The sequence below is a fragment of the Hemicordylus capensis genome, chromosome 5 (assembly GCF_027244095.1).
Source record: "Hemicordylus capensis ecotype Gifberg chromosome 5, rHemCap1.1.pri, whole genome shotgun sequence".
Classification (NCBI taxonomy): Eukaryota; Metazoa; Chordata; class Lepidosauria; order Squamata; family Cordylidae; genus Hemicordylus; species Hemicordylus capensis.
Window position 1 is genome coordinate 135,631,970 of NC_069661.1, and position 14,140 is coordinate 135,646,109.

At 43.2% G+C, this 14,140-nt stretch overlaps 1 protein-coding gene across 10 annotated transcripts in view; it reads left to right on the forward strand.

Annotated features, from left to right (window-relative positions):
- SCUBE1 (signal peptide, CUB domain and EGF like domain containing 1) overlaps positions 1-14,140 on the forward strand; it is a 514,482-nt gene that overhangs the window by 94,876 nt on the left and 405,466 nt on the right. The window lies entirely within an intron of this gene.

Here is a 14,140-nt window from a genome sequence, read left to right on the forward strand (position 1 = left end):
CAGATTCTCTTCAACTTGGAGAGAAGTTTGCCACCCACTCGTTAACTTTGGCAGAAGCTGTATGTGCTGTAATTGCTGTAGCTTTATATACATCTGTCTCTACTCTTTGGCTGCTTCAGGGGAGAGTTTCAGGGAGTCTTTTCCATACACAAAAAATAAAGGGAGAAGGGTCTCTCCTGAGAATGAAGTTTCTGAGAAGGTGTAGATTGGGGCTGCTGAGTTGGCATAAAAAAGACCACCTGCCCCCCAGCATAGTTTAGAGCAGGCCTGCTCAACTTAGCCCCCCCCAGCTGTTTTTGGACTACAACTCCCATAAGCCCCAGCCACAGGGGCCAATAGCCAGGGATTATGGGAGTTGTAGGCCAACATCTGCAGGAGGGCTGAAGTTGAGCAGGCCTGGTTTAGAGTCACTCAGATCCTCTTAAGCTCCCCATTCAAATGCAGAGGACCCTGAGCTGGGGAAGTGAGCAATGAAAGGCAGTATATAAATTCAACAATAAATATACTGCTTTAGGATACAATATCACTTAGCATATCCATATCTGAACTTTTTATTTCAGTAATATCTGCATGAACTGTTGCAGTTAGTTGGCATATTATTTTATCAGACCACAGCCAGCCATATAGTCACAAACATTCATATCTATCTATATACTTATTTCTTGTAGACGGGCCATGCGCGGCAACGTGGTAGGAAGGAGGCGATTGGCTGAGTTTGCAAGCAGAAGCACCTGATTGGCCAGTGGGGATTCCATATGCAGAGTTTGCAAGCAGAAGCACCTGATTGGGCAGTGGGGATTCCATATGCAGATAGGGAGAAGGAGCCTGTGAGAGCAGAAGCACCATGGTGATTGGGAAGTGGGGATTCCCTATGCAGATAAGGAGGAAGGGCCTGTGATGGTTAAGGTCAGTTGGAATGCAGCTGTTACTAGTCGGAAGATGTTCTTGATATAAAAGGATAGCAGGCAGGGGTCTATAAAAAGACAGGTCATGAGGGAGGAAAGAGCCCCTTCAGGAGAAGGAGGATGCCATTATGTAAAAGAACAAAATCTGTTAACTCAGGGAGGGAGGAAGAAAAAACCTGAAGGGAGGGGGAAGAAAGAGTGGAGAAGAGCGAGTAGAGAGAGAGAAAGAGAAAAAGAAGGGAGGGGGAAGAGAGACAGAAGGAAGGGCAAGGGACGGGCCTGAGCCTGTCAGCAGCCTGAGGGGAATGAGTGGCCATGGCGGCACCGGCAGCAAGGAAGGGTCCAGGCAACCACTGCTGCTGTTTGGGGCTACTGAGGCCATTGTAAGAGGGAGGCAGTCAGGCAAGGGATGGGCCTGGGCCTGTCAGCGGATTGAGGGGAACGAGCGGCTATGGTGGTGGCAGCAGCGAGAATGGCCTGGTCAACCGCTGCTGCTGCTCCTAAAGGGAGGAGCAGTAGCGGGGCATGGGTGAGGGTGGGAAGGTCTCTGGGGATAGGGGGCTGCAGCTTGGCCAATAGGCAGCAGCAATGCTGCAGCCACGACCAAGAAGGGTGAGGAGGATGGAAGCAACGGGATGGAGGAGGTGCAGGAGTGCAGCTCAGATGAGGGTGGGGAGATCTCTGAGGTGAGGGGAGCAATCAAGTACTAATGCGCAGATGCTCTAGAGCGTGCAAGAGTTCCAGCATTGAAGCAGAGAGAAATAATGGCAGCGGTCAGGATGCAGAGGTGGAGGGCCAGCAGGCGAAGCCCCTCCGGCCAGAAGAGGTGGGTGGATGGCGGGCGAAGCCCTGCCGGCCAGGAAGAGGAGGCGGTGGCAGGGAGAAATGATGGTGGTGGTGAGGAGTTGGGCAGACGGCGGGCAAAGCCCTACTAGCCGGGAGGAGAAGGTGGGAAGTGGTGGTGTGATGGCCTGACCCTGGCCTGCCCAATAGGGAGAGCTGCGGGGGGGGGAGTGAGCAAGCGAGCAGGGAGGAGCGAGCAGGGGGGTGAGCAAGCGAGCTGCAGGGGGTGAGTGAGCGAGCGAGCTGCGGGGGGTGAGCGAGCGAGCGAGCTGTGGAGGGAAGCGAGCGAGCGAGCTGTGGGGGGGAAAGCAAGCGAGTGAGCTGCGGGGGGAGAGCGAGCTGCGGGGGATGTTACAGGCTCAGTACACAACTGCACAGATGCTCTGTGCGTGGTCAGCTAGTGTTTTTATATGGCAAGAGGTTTTGGATGCTTGCTGCCAACCCAGTTTAAATATATAACAAGTTGTTCTAGTAAGAACTGATCAGCCATCAGACTAGAAAAAGCAAGATGGCATCTGGAACGAAAACTCCTGACTAAACCAGCTCTCAGGGTTTTCATCAATCGTTTCGTCTTATCACCTTCCATCGGCCATATGGAGGTCGGTATGAGTGCGGGGCTTGGTCCTTCTCCTAGAGGTGGGAGTCTAGGGGGTCTTCAGACCCGAAAAAGTCTGGAAAACCCTGGATGAACATCTGGAGAGATCTTTCCGCGATCATCGGACTGAATGAAGAGAGGCTTTTCATCGCCTAATTACAGACGACCTGCTCTATTCCTTTTACCTTCCCTAATAAATCTCTGAGATGTCCACGGCCATGAGTCTGGCAGAGCTACTTCTTTTTCTTCATTGAAAGCTCTTGCTTATTTTTTTGCTATCTTTACTTTGCTGGAGATCTCAGCTTTCAGTTTTGCCCTGAAGAGTTTTTTAAAATGTCTGATATCCCACAATTACTTATTTCTTATTTTTGTCTTGAACTTTAAACTGCTCATAGCATTTGTTGGAGATTAGTATGGGTTCCCCCCCTTTCTCTTTTTGAACCCCCCACCCCCACCCCACACACACACCTCGAATTTTCCGGCACAGCTGTGAGTTTGTCAGATCTACGGTGGTTGTTGTTGTTTACTGTCAACGTTTGCTTATTTTCTGCTATCTTCTATTTTTGGATCTTTCTATGGATTTCGCCAGAGAGCTCAGCATTCTAATACTATCAGCTTTTAGTTTTGCTTTGAAGAATCCTTTTTAAATGTTGGAGGCTACAGCAATTACTTATTTTATTTTGATCTGTAACCTACATGTAATCTGTCTGAGATGATTGTGAATTTTGTATTTTCTGAGAACCCCCTTTGAACTTTTCAGTAAAAATGTACATCTGCAATGGAGAAGAGGAATGGTGAAGAAGATTGGCTTAGAGAGAAAAGCAGCTCTTTTATGGGTCTTTTAAAAATTGCTCTGCAATGCCACATATTTACACATTTAACCAACTTAAGTTTTACTTACAAAGTTCCAACTGGAAAGACTCAGTTTATCTGCATTAGGGAGGATTTTCCGTGAATTTATAGTTCCTTCTGTTTGCACGACTGACAAAGTGTTTTATGGCTGGACAATTATCTTCCTATTACTAACCATTTGAAGCTCTGACTGGGGAAATGAAATGAAAATGATTGGTGAGAACTGGCTGTTTGGCAGAGGAAGAGAAGGATTGTTTTCTATGCTCTATTTCTCTTAGTGGAATCAGGACTTTTCAGTCTTTTGTAGCTCAGTACCACTGATGGAACTGTCATTCATTTACAGTTAATGTCAATTAGCATTTTGTATCGGGATCTTGACTTTACTTTGAAGAATTTCTAAACTTGTTACTCAGCTGAGATGGAGTGATGATGATTTTTTATTCTGGTGTTGCAGTCGTGGTACTTTTTGCCAAATACAAGGAGGGGAAATTGGCATGGCGGGAGACTGTTAAGTGGTGTTTCACTTTAAGATAATTTAATAAGATTTTACAAAAAGGGGTCTTTTAAGTATTTAAATCTTATTTAAAAGTTTATTTGTTTTAGCTATATGTCTTTCATGTGTGTTTTATTAGAACTACCTAGTCTTTGGATAGGTAGCTACGGCGAAATTTACGCGGAAGGATTCTGACTGAAGGAATTTTACTGTATAGAAACTTGATAACCCCTTTTCCCCAGGCATGTTAAAGTTCCGGCACTGTTTAGTCTCCCCCTTAATGAGAGAGTGCCCTTGGACACTGGTTTTAAGATTTGATATTAACCCTATGTTACGTGAGTCAGCTGAGATGTTCACCAATTTTTCTTCCTTTCTGTCTTTGTGCTGGGATAAATGAAAAGCCCGATATTTTTAGTGGTGTTTCTATCAGTATTTTATTTCTCTTTGCTGATATATTTTTAATATAATGGAATTATCTTCTCTTTTTTACTTCTCTTTCCCCTAAGAGCTTGTCCCCCCCCCTTCCTCTCCTTTTGAGGTCTCCCTTCCCCCCCCTTTTTTTCTTGTGGCTCCTTTTCTTGAGACATTTGATTTATTTAGGGTTTCATATACAGGTTTTAACTTAAGAGTATAATTAAATAATATACCTTATTATTGTATTTTAATGTATCCCCTGTGTTAATTGTTCCTTTTTTCTTTCTTTTAACCATTAAGATGTAGGGAACTCTATATAGGGGTTTAGCATTGAAATAACCTACTCAGGAACTGAGAGTTTTTATGATATACCCGAATGGTTTTATTTATTTATTTATTTATTTATTTATTTATTTATTATTTATGTATTATTAAAATTTTATACCGCCCTTCCAAAAGGCTCAGGGCGGTTTACATTAATGACTTAAGGGACTGTGCTGGGATAACCTTTATGGAAGAAACAATAATTAATGTAACTAATTTAGGGTTTAATATATAGGTTTTAACTTTGAGTATAATTAAATATTATACCTCATTAATCAGCTTTTCAATTAGGGGGCTCTGTATAATGGTTTAAAACTGATAACAACCTAATTAGGAAGTGGGATGTTGTATGATAAACCCAATAGTTTTAATGACTTAAGGAATTGCCACATATTTTTGTCCTTTGTTCCTTTATGTTTCTCTTTTCCTTTTCATAGAGGAGATGAGATATATTAAGAATGTGGGAATTTTAAATTTAAGGCATAAGATTATTGGCACTATTTTAATATATGATAATAATAGAAGACTACATATCGAGATATTTTATTTTGAATGCTCAGTGTCTGACTTTTTGGTACTCTTAAGTCTTGGTTTGAACAATTAACTAGTTAGCCTTAGTTTCTAACTGAAATGAAATTTTAACGTACGTGTGTGTGTGTGTGTGTGTGTGTACACACACACACACACACACCCCTTTATCATTCCTATTCTTTTTCTTCTCAATATCTTTTTAAACTTTCATTTTCTCCTATAGGCTTTTACCGGTTGTTATGAAAAATGTATAATGGTAATTGTTGAATGAACTGCTTGTTGTGATGCAAACAATCAGAAGGAAACTGAGAAGGATTACATGTATGTATGGGGAGAGATCTGGGTGTCATAGCTTGATAGCCTATTCTCCCAGTGGTGGGTTATAGAGACCAGTTTTGGCTGAAGTTAGTCTATCTCTTCATGAAAGAATATTTTTCCATTTATCTCTCTGGTTTTTTGCTTGTTAAATGAAGAGGAGGACTGCTGAAGGTTTAACTGATTTCTGTCACTTATTTTACTGTGACATTTTGCATACCTGTATGGGACAAGGAATTTTGATTATAAAATATTGGTGGATATGTGGCTCCATATTTACAATATATATACCTTTTCTTTTTGGCAGAACTTGTGTTTTAACACTTACATTTTCTTCTCCATTGAATTTTATGTTTTAAATCGTTCTTTTGAGGCCAAGTTGAGAGTTCTGCGTGAGGTTCAAGGTTCATTTTTTTCCTCTGATGATTAGATTTAGTTTTCAGACATACCCTCTATTTCTTACAGATTATTTTAACTCATTCAAGTATACTTAAATATTATAATTCTGTACAATTGTTTTTTTCCCTTTTTCTTGCTTTCTTTGCTGTGGATGAGTAATTGCTCTTATTTATGTATAATTATGTCAATCTCAGAGATGTAACCAGTCTTATTTCTGTTACTAATAAAAGCAAAAATTCTTGGGGTGGGGGGAAAGAACTGATTAGCCTACTTTCCTTTCACTGTCTCTACAACTGGACTAAATTTGGTGCAAATTGAGGTCCACAAGTTAGATCTCTTGCACCTCAAATGTTCATGCATCCACCATCTTGGATCGGGGTGGATTTCATTATTGCAAACTACACCATTGAGTTGTCTTCTTGTGTCTCTCACTACAACTGTATCAAATTTGGTTTAAATCGGTTAGACAGTCCTCAAGTTAGTACACTTACACCTCAAAAGTTCACATGCCCACCATCTTGGATTGTGGTGAATGACATCACCATAAACTACACCATTGGGGCTTCACTATGTGTCTATACAGCTGTAGCAAATTTGGTTCAAATCGGTTAGACAGTCCATGAGTCAGTGCACTTGGATCTCAAATGTTTACATGTCTACCATCCTGAATTGGGTTGGATGACATTGCCACAATCTATACCATTGAGGTGTCCCTATGTGTCCCTACCAGAGGCGTAACTATAGGGGGGGCAGGGGGGGCACGTGCCCCAGGCGCCATCTTTTCTGGTCACATGGGGGGCGCCGCCATGACCATTTTTTTAAAAAAAATTTTAATTTTTGTTAATACAAATGTTTCCTGCTCAGTGCAGCAGCGCTGCAGCAGTCAAGGGAGCGCATCGGTGCCCCCTTCCCCATGAGTGGTCCCTTCCGCGCTGCCTGCGTGCCCCCCCCCATTGCTTTGCTGGCGCCTGGCGGCCAGTCAGTGGCCTGGCTTGGCGGCGGCGGCGGGTGCTTGTGAGAAAAAACCTAAGTATAATGTAGTATGTTGGGGAGGTGATGGGGGGGCACGGGGGGGCGCCATTTCAGTGCTTGCCCCGGGTGCCGTTTTCCCTAGTTACGCCTCTGGTCCCTACAGTTGTAGTAAATGTGGTTCAAATTGATTAAGCGGTTCACAAGTTAGCCCACATACACCTCAAAAGTTTACACATCCACCATCTTGAATTGGGGTGGATGACATAATCACAAACTATGCCATTGAAGTGCCCCTATATGTCCCTATAACTGTACCTGATTTGGTTCATATTGGTCCAGGCGTTGCGAAGCTGATGAGGGTGACACACGGACACACACACAGAATGCCGGGTGATCTCATAAGCTCATAAGGAAAGTAGGTTAACAAAAACATGTTGTTGTTGTTATTTATTCGATTTCTATACCACCCTTCCAAAAATGGCTCAGGGCAGTTTACACAGAGAAATAATAAATAAATAAATAAGATGGCTCCCTGTCCCCAAAGGGCTCACATTCTAAAAACAAAAAACGAGATAGACACCAGCAACAGTCACTGGAAGTACTGTGCTGGGGGTGGATAGGGCCAGTTACTCTCCCCCTGCTAAATAAAGAGAATCACCATGGTAAAAGGTGCCTCTTTGCCCAGTTAGCAGGGGTACTGTTAATTTGATTCAAACTTTGATTGCTTTCATGATTTTGAGTGTGTGTGTATTGTTGTGGCTAAGAGTGTAAAACTGTGAGTGGGGAATTCCCCTGTTCAAAGCTTATCCAGATACCAACCTATCAGATGGCCTAAACAAGGCTGTTCTTTTCATTCTGACCTGCAGTCTGCAATTTGGGAATAATGACATTGGCTTAGAGTTTTCACTGCTTAAGGCAGTGGTTCCCAACCTGGGTTCTTCCAGATGTTGCTGAACTACATCTCTCATCATTCCCAGCTACAATTTATTGTGACTGGGGATGATGGGAGTTGTAGTTCAGCAACATATGTTGTTGTACAGATTGAAATGTATTATATAAATTATGATGGCTATGATGCTTTGGGCAGGTGACTGTTCTGGAGAACCTCTAAGGTCCCCCCAACTCTAAAAGTAAACTATGCAATATAAGCCATGCTCTTTAGCTGACAAGTTAAACTGACCAATTAAAAACATTTTGATATTAAAGAGCCCACTAATTAGTTAGGCAGCAGATTTTCAGGCCATTTTGGATATTTTTAATACAAGTTCTTGCAAAATATTAAAGCACCATCTTAGAAAAGACACTGGCTGACACACTACAAAATGTTCCATGCAACAAAATATTATGCACAGTGCTCTTATGCAAAGCACGAGTTGCACAAATGCATTGTGCAATGGATGGCCATTATTTACCATGGTTGTCCATTGTGCAACTGTGCTTGTACAATGCTTACGTTTTGCACAAGAGTGCTCTTGCACAACTTTGCAGTGTTTTTTACAAGGCACATAGAACATTGCAAAATATATAAGCCACCTTCCCTTTTTTCTTACAGAGGAGAAAATGCCTCTTGTTAGATGATACGTACCATAACACATGCATACATCATCTTAAATACCACACAAGTATACTGTTTTATTTTTACATGTAAATATATTCAGAGTTAATACATTACTTGATCAAAGCAAATATAATTGACTAAGGTTGATAGCTTTAATTAATTCTCAAAAATAAAACATTCCAGATATAACCTGAGATGAATATTAGGAACATAGATTATGGATGGTCACATGTATGCATCAGTATAACTGCTTTGCTACATTTCCATGTCCTACTGCAAAGCCAGTTTTATTTCATCTCCAGTGCTCCTTTACTGACATATCAGTTCTTTCAAATTGGATCCTTTCAATAATATACAAACATGTCTAGTCCCTTCAGATGTCTGGATAAATATTTCTGTGTAGCCAAGTAGTGACATAGCATGAAAACACTGTATTTCAAACCCTTTTCATACCAAAACTCTGCTGTATGTGATTTCCCCAAGTGCTACATTTTGCAATTGGATAGCTGATTTTGATGAGAAGATGTTTAAGATTTATGTAGGCAGCAGCTTCCTGATCGCTATATTTCTGCAGAGTTTCAAGAACGTAAATTATTGTAAGTCAGTTGCAATTTATGCTTTGCAAATTAGTTCCAGATCCAATTGTAAAATGACATAGTATGAAAACATACATTATGGCCAAATATGCCTGAAGTTTTTTGAAGGTCTGTCATCAGGAAAGCTCAGAGACAATGTTAGGGTAGGGAGTCTAGACTGTGCTTTAATATTATTGTTCATTCTTCTTGTGAATGTCTTCGGCAGTATAATATCTATAAAAGCCTCCTTTAATTGCACGAAAGAAAAAATAAACCAGATTAATGTAAACTTCCCCAACCCATGTCCGTGCATGGCATGTTATTAATCTGAATAGTGGCATAATGTAGTACTTTATGGATGTATCTTGGTAGATTCTATCATGCTTTCTTTTATTTCTTCTAGGAGACTCAGGCTTCTGCAAAAAACATGTTAGATTAAGTAAACCTATTGTTCTTTCTCTAAAATTATTTATTGGCTATTAATAGTTTTGCATGCAAAATAAATCTATTTCCCTGCAATTATGGGAACTCCACCCTTTCTACTGTCTCTTTCATTTCGATTGTTGCCTCCTAGAACACTTCTGCAAATGGGTTCTCTCTTCCTACAGATCCCTCCTCAAAGCTCACCTCTTCTGTGAAATCTTTAGATTTACCCTATAATCCTCATCCTGAATTGAAATAGAGCCTATGTATAAGTAACTGCACTTATGCAGTTCCCCCTTGCCTATGCTTTTCCTTCCTACTTCTGTAAGCTTCCCATTGTCAAAATTTAGATTCAATGCTGGGAACTGCCATTGTGCTTCAAATACTCCCACAAAGCTCCGTGTACTTGGGTACTTGGGTGGTACTATCAAAATAACAAACACTTCAGGGCTGATTTTACATGACCTGTGTAGATATATAGATAACTACATTTGTTATTTTTAGCCTACTTTCCAGTAGGCTTATGAGATCACTGGCTTTCTATGTTTGTGTGTCTGTGTGTCCGTCCGTGTGTCCCCCTCTATCAACTTCACAATGCCTGGACCAATATGAACCAAATCTGGTACAGTTGTAGGGACTCATAGGGACACCTCAATGGCGTAGTTTGTGATGATGTCATTCAAGTGGGCTAACTTGTGAACCACCTAACCGATTTGAACCAAATTTGCTACTACTGTAGGGAAACATAGGGATGCCCAAATGGTGTGGTGTTATCCACTCCAATTCAAGATGGCGACTGTGTGAACATCTGAGGTGCAAGTGGGGTGATTTGTGGACTGTCTAACCCATTTGAACCAAATAGGATACAGTTGCAGTGAGTGACACACAGGGTCACCTCAACAGCATAGTTTGTAATGATGTCATCCACATCAGTTCAAGATGGAGGATGTGTAAACTTTGGAGGCACATGTGGGCTAAACTTGTGAACCGCTTAACCAATTTGAACCAAATTTGCTACAGCTGTACATAGGGATGCCCTAATGGTGTGATGATGTCATCCACTCCAATTAAAAATGGTGGCCACGTGAACATGTGAGGTGCAAGATGGCTAATTTGTGGACTGCCTAACCCATTTGAACAAAATTGGGTACACTTTATTTATTTTTATTTATTATTTAACATTTTTTATACCGCCCAAAACTTATGTCTCTTGGTAGTTTACAACAAAATAAAAACAGAAAAAGTGAAACATTAGTTAAAACAAAAACAAAAAGTTTAAGACATTACAACAATTTAAAAATTTTAAAACAATATTTTAAAACAGCATTAAAACCATTAAAACAATATTAATTAAAAGCCTGGGTGAACAGAAGTGCCTTTAAATACTTTTTAAAAGCTGTCATAGATGGGGAGGCTCTTATTTTACCAGGGAGCGCATTCCAAAGCCTCGGGGCAGCAGCGGAGAAGGCCCGTCCCTGAGTAGCCACCAGACAAGCCCATGGCAACTGCAGACAGACCTTTCCTGATGATCTGAATGGGCAGTGGGGTTCATGATGAAGAAGATGTTATCTTAAATACCCAGGGCCCAAGCTGTTTAGGGCCTTATATGTTTAACCAACACCTTGTATTTTGCCCAGAAACCTATCGGCAGCTAGTGTAGCTCCTTCAATACGGGAGTAATATGGTCTCTCCGAGATACCCAGAGACCAACCTGGCTGCTGAATTCTGGACCAGCTGTAGTTTCTGGACTACATAGAAGGCCAGCCCCACATAGAGTGCATTACAGTAATCCAGTCTGGAAGTTACCAGCAGATGTACCACTGTTTTGAGGTTATTTATCTCGAGAAACAGACGTAGCTGGCGTATCAACCAAAGCTGATAGAAGGCACCTCTGGCCACTGCCTCAACCTAGAACACCAGGGAGAGGCTTGGATCCAGAAGCACCCCTAGACTGTGACCTCATCCAGAACAGGTAGATCAAAATTGTATCTCGAGTTTCGACCCCACACAATAAGTACCTCCGTCTTATCTGGATTCAGTCTCAGTTTGTTATCCCTCATCCAGCCCATCACCGACTCCAGGCAGGTATTTAGGGAGATTATACCCTCTCCTGATGATGCTGACATGGAGAAAAGAATTTGGGTATCATCAGCATACTGATAGCACCCTGCACCAAATCTCCTGATGATCTCTCCCAGTGTTTTCATGTGGATGTTAAACAACATCGGAGACAATATGGAGCCCTGAGGCACGCGATACAAGATTTCAGATTTTGAAGAAGAGCAGTCTCCAAGCAACACTATCTGGAATCTGCTCGTGAGGTAGGAGCGGAACCACTGCAAAGCAGTGCCTCCTACCCACAATCTCCTCTGACTTTCCAGAAGGATACTATGGTCGATAGTATCGAAAGCTGTTGAGAGATCCAAAAGGACCAACAGAGTCACACTTCACAGAGTCACACTTCCTCGGTCAATTCCCAATTGGAGATCATCCATCAGGCTGACCAAGGCAGTCTCCACCCCATAGCCAGCCCCAAAGCCAGTTCGAAATGGGTCTAGACAATCAGTTTCTTCTAAGACTGTCTGAAGCTGGGAAGCCACCACCCTCTTGATTACTTTGCCCAGCCACGGAAGGTTGGAGACAGGCCTATAGTTACTCAACTCTGAGGGATCCAAGGTAGGCTTCTTCAGAAGCAGTCTAATAATTGCCTCCTTAAGACAAGGAGGCATTCTACCTTCCCTCAGAGAAGCATTTATAATTTCTACCAGGCCTTCTACAACAACCCCCCTGCCAGACAGCAGAAGCCATTTCGGGCAAGGGTCAGTAGAACAGGTGATAGGCCGCACCATTCCAGTCAGCTTGTCCACATCCTCAGGAGTCACAAACAGGAACTGATCCAACCTAATCACACAAGAGGAGTTTCGGGACACCTCCACATTAGACATTGAAGTAATTGTAGATATGGAGTCTAAGTCGGCCTGAATACGAGAGATTTTGCCTAACAAGAATTTGTTAAATACATCACAGAGGGTAATCGATGGTTCCAGATTCTGATTCAAGGGAGGAGGGGCACATACTAACCCTCTCACAACCCTTAACAACTCCGCCGGACGTGAACTTGCAGATGCAATATGGGCAGAATCGCTTTTTTGCTGAACATATTGCCTGAGCATAGGTCTTCAAATGAGCTCTATGTTGCAATCTTTCTCGACTTGCACTCCAGTCATCTACCTCACCACTTCAGCCCCTGTAGTTCTTCCGTATACCAAGGGGCCAGTTTTGAAGCAGGTCAGAGAGGACGCTTAGGAGCAATCTACTGTCCTGGTGAGTTTCATATTCCAGTTCTCCACCAGGGCATCAACAGGGTCACCTGTAGAGCCAACACTAAATCCGTCCATGGCTTTTTGAAATCCTGTTGTATCCAGTAACTTTCTCAGGCGGACCATCCTAATAGGTCCTTCACCATGTGAAGGTGATTGTGGGTCCAACCTTAACCAGATGGTGTTCTGCCCATGACAATGGGGAAATCACAGGAGTCCCCACCCACGGAACACCACCATGATCAGAGTGAAAAACCAAATCAAGCATGTGACCAGCAATGTGCATTGGTCCCGAGACCACTTAAGATAGGCCCATAGTTGTCATGGCCGCTATGAACTCCTGAGCTGCCCCAGACAAATTGGTCCCAAAATGAACATTGAAGTCCCCCAGCACCTCAAGCCTGGGTGACTCCAACACAAATCCCGAGACCAAGTTCGTCAGCTCAGTTAGGGACTGTGTTGAGCAGTGGAGTGATCGGTACACCAACAGAAGTCCTAGTCTATCCCTGGTCCCCAAACTTAAGTACACATATTAAATATGGTCCTACACTTTAACAGGGATCCTGGTAAGGGAAAGCTTATTCTTATAGACCATAGCCACTCCACCTCCCCGCCCATGGTCTCCCACCCGCTCCTCAACAGAGTACCCTGGAAGGAGAAGCTGGGCCCCCATCTTCCCCCAGTCAGGTGTCTGTAATATGTACCAGGTCAGCACCTTCATCCAGAATCAAATCATGGATGGTTTCTGATTTGTTCTGGACCGACCTGACATTTCAAAGGAGCAAGGTGAGGTTCCAAGGTTGGTTGGCACTGCTCCCCAAGGTCAAAGAGCTGGCAGGACAGCCGGAAGGGGAAACAGCTATTATGTTTCCAAGTCCCCTTCCCCTGTAATGGCCCACTGACCAGCCAGCGTTACTTCTTCTGTTCCCTACCACCACCAGAATTGCTACCCCTTGATCAGTGGATATGCTCCCTGTCTCCTCATCTCCAGATAAGCCCAGACACATTTATAAATAGAATTAAAACAAAATCACCCAGGACTAATTAAAACAGAAGCCACATTAAATACCCATCCACATGTGGATTCTTGGGTCAGGAAACCTGGCCCTCACCCCCACTGTCCCCCAAAGTGGCTCCACCAAAGGGGGTGACCCTCTTTCGTGTTGCCCCTTCTGTGGTGACCCGTGGCCACAAGCAACATGCCTTTATAGGCCCAGAGATGACCACCCTGGTCAGATGGAAAGCAGGGACTGCTGAGTCACTCCTGGGCCCCTATCCTGCAGAGCAGCCACTGCCAGAGGCCACAGTCCCACAGGTCAGGCAGGGGGCTGGCAGGTGGTCTCACCCTCTCCCTCTCCTGCAGGCAGGTATTTAACAGCAGCAGCAACAACAAAAGCAGACAGCTAACACCAGTCTCTCACCATGGGTGCTGTCTGGGAAGCAGGTGGGGTCTTCCTCTGCTGCAGGGCTTCTTGCAGTGAATGACACACAGGGACACCTCAATGGCATAATTTGTGATGATATCATCCACACTGATTCAAGACGGTGGATGTGTAAACTTTGGAGGTGCAAGTGGGCTAACTTGTGAACCACTTAACTGATTTGAACCAAATTTGCTACG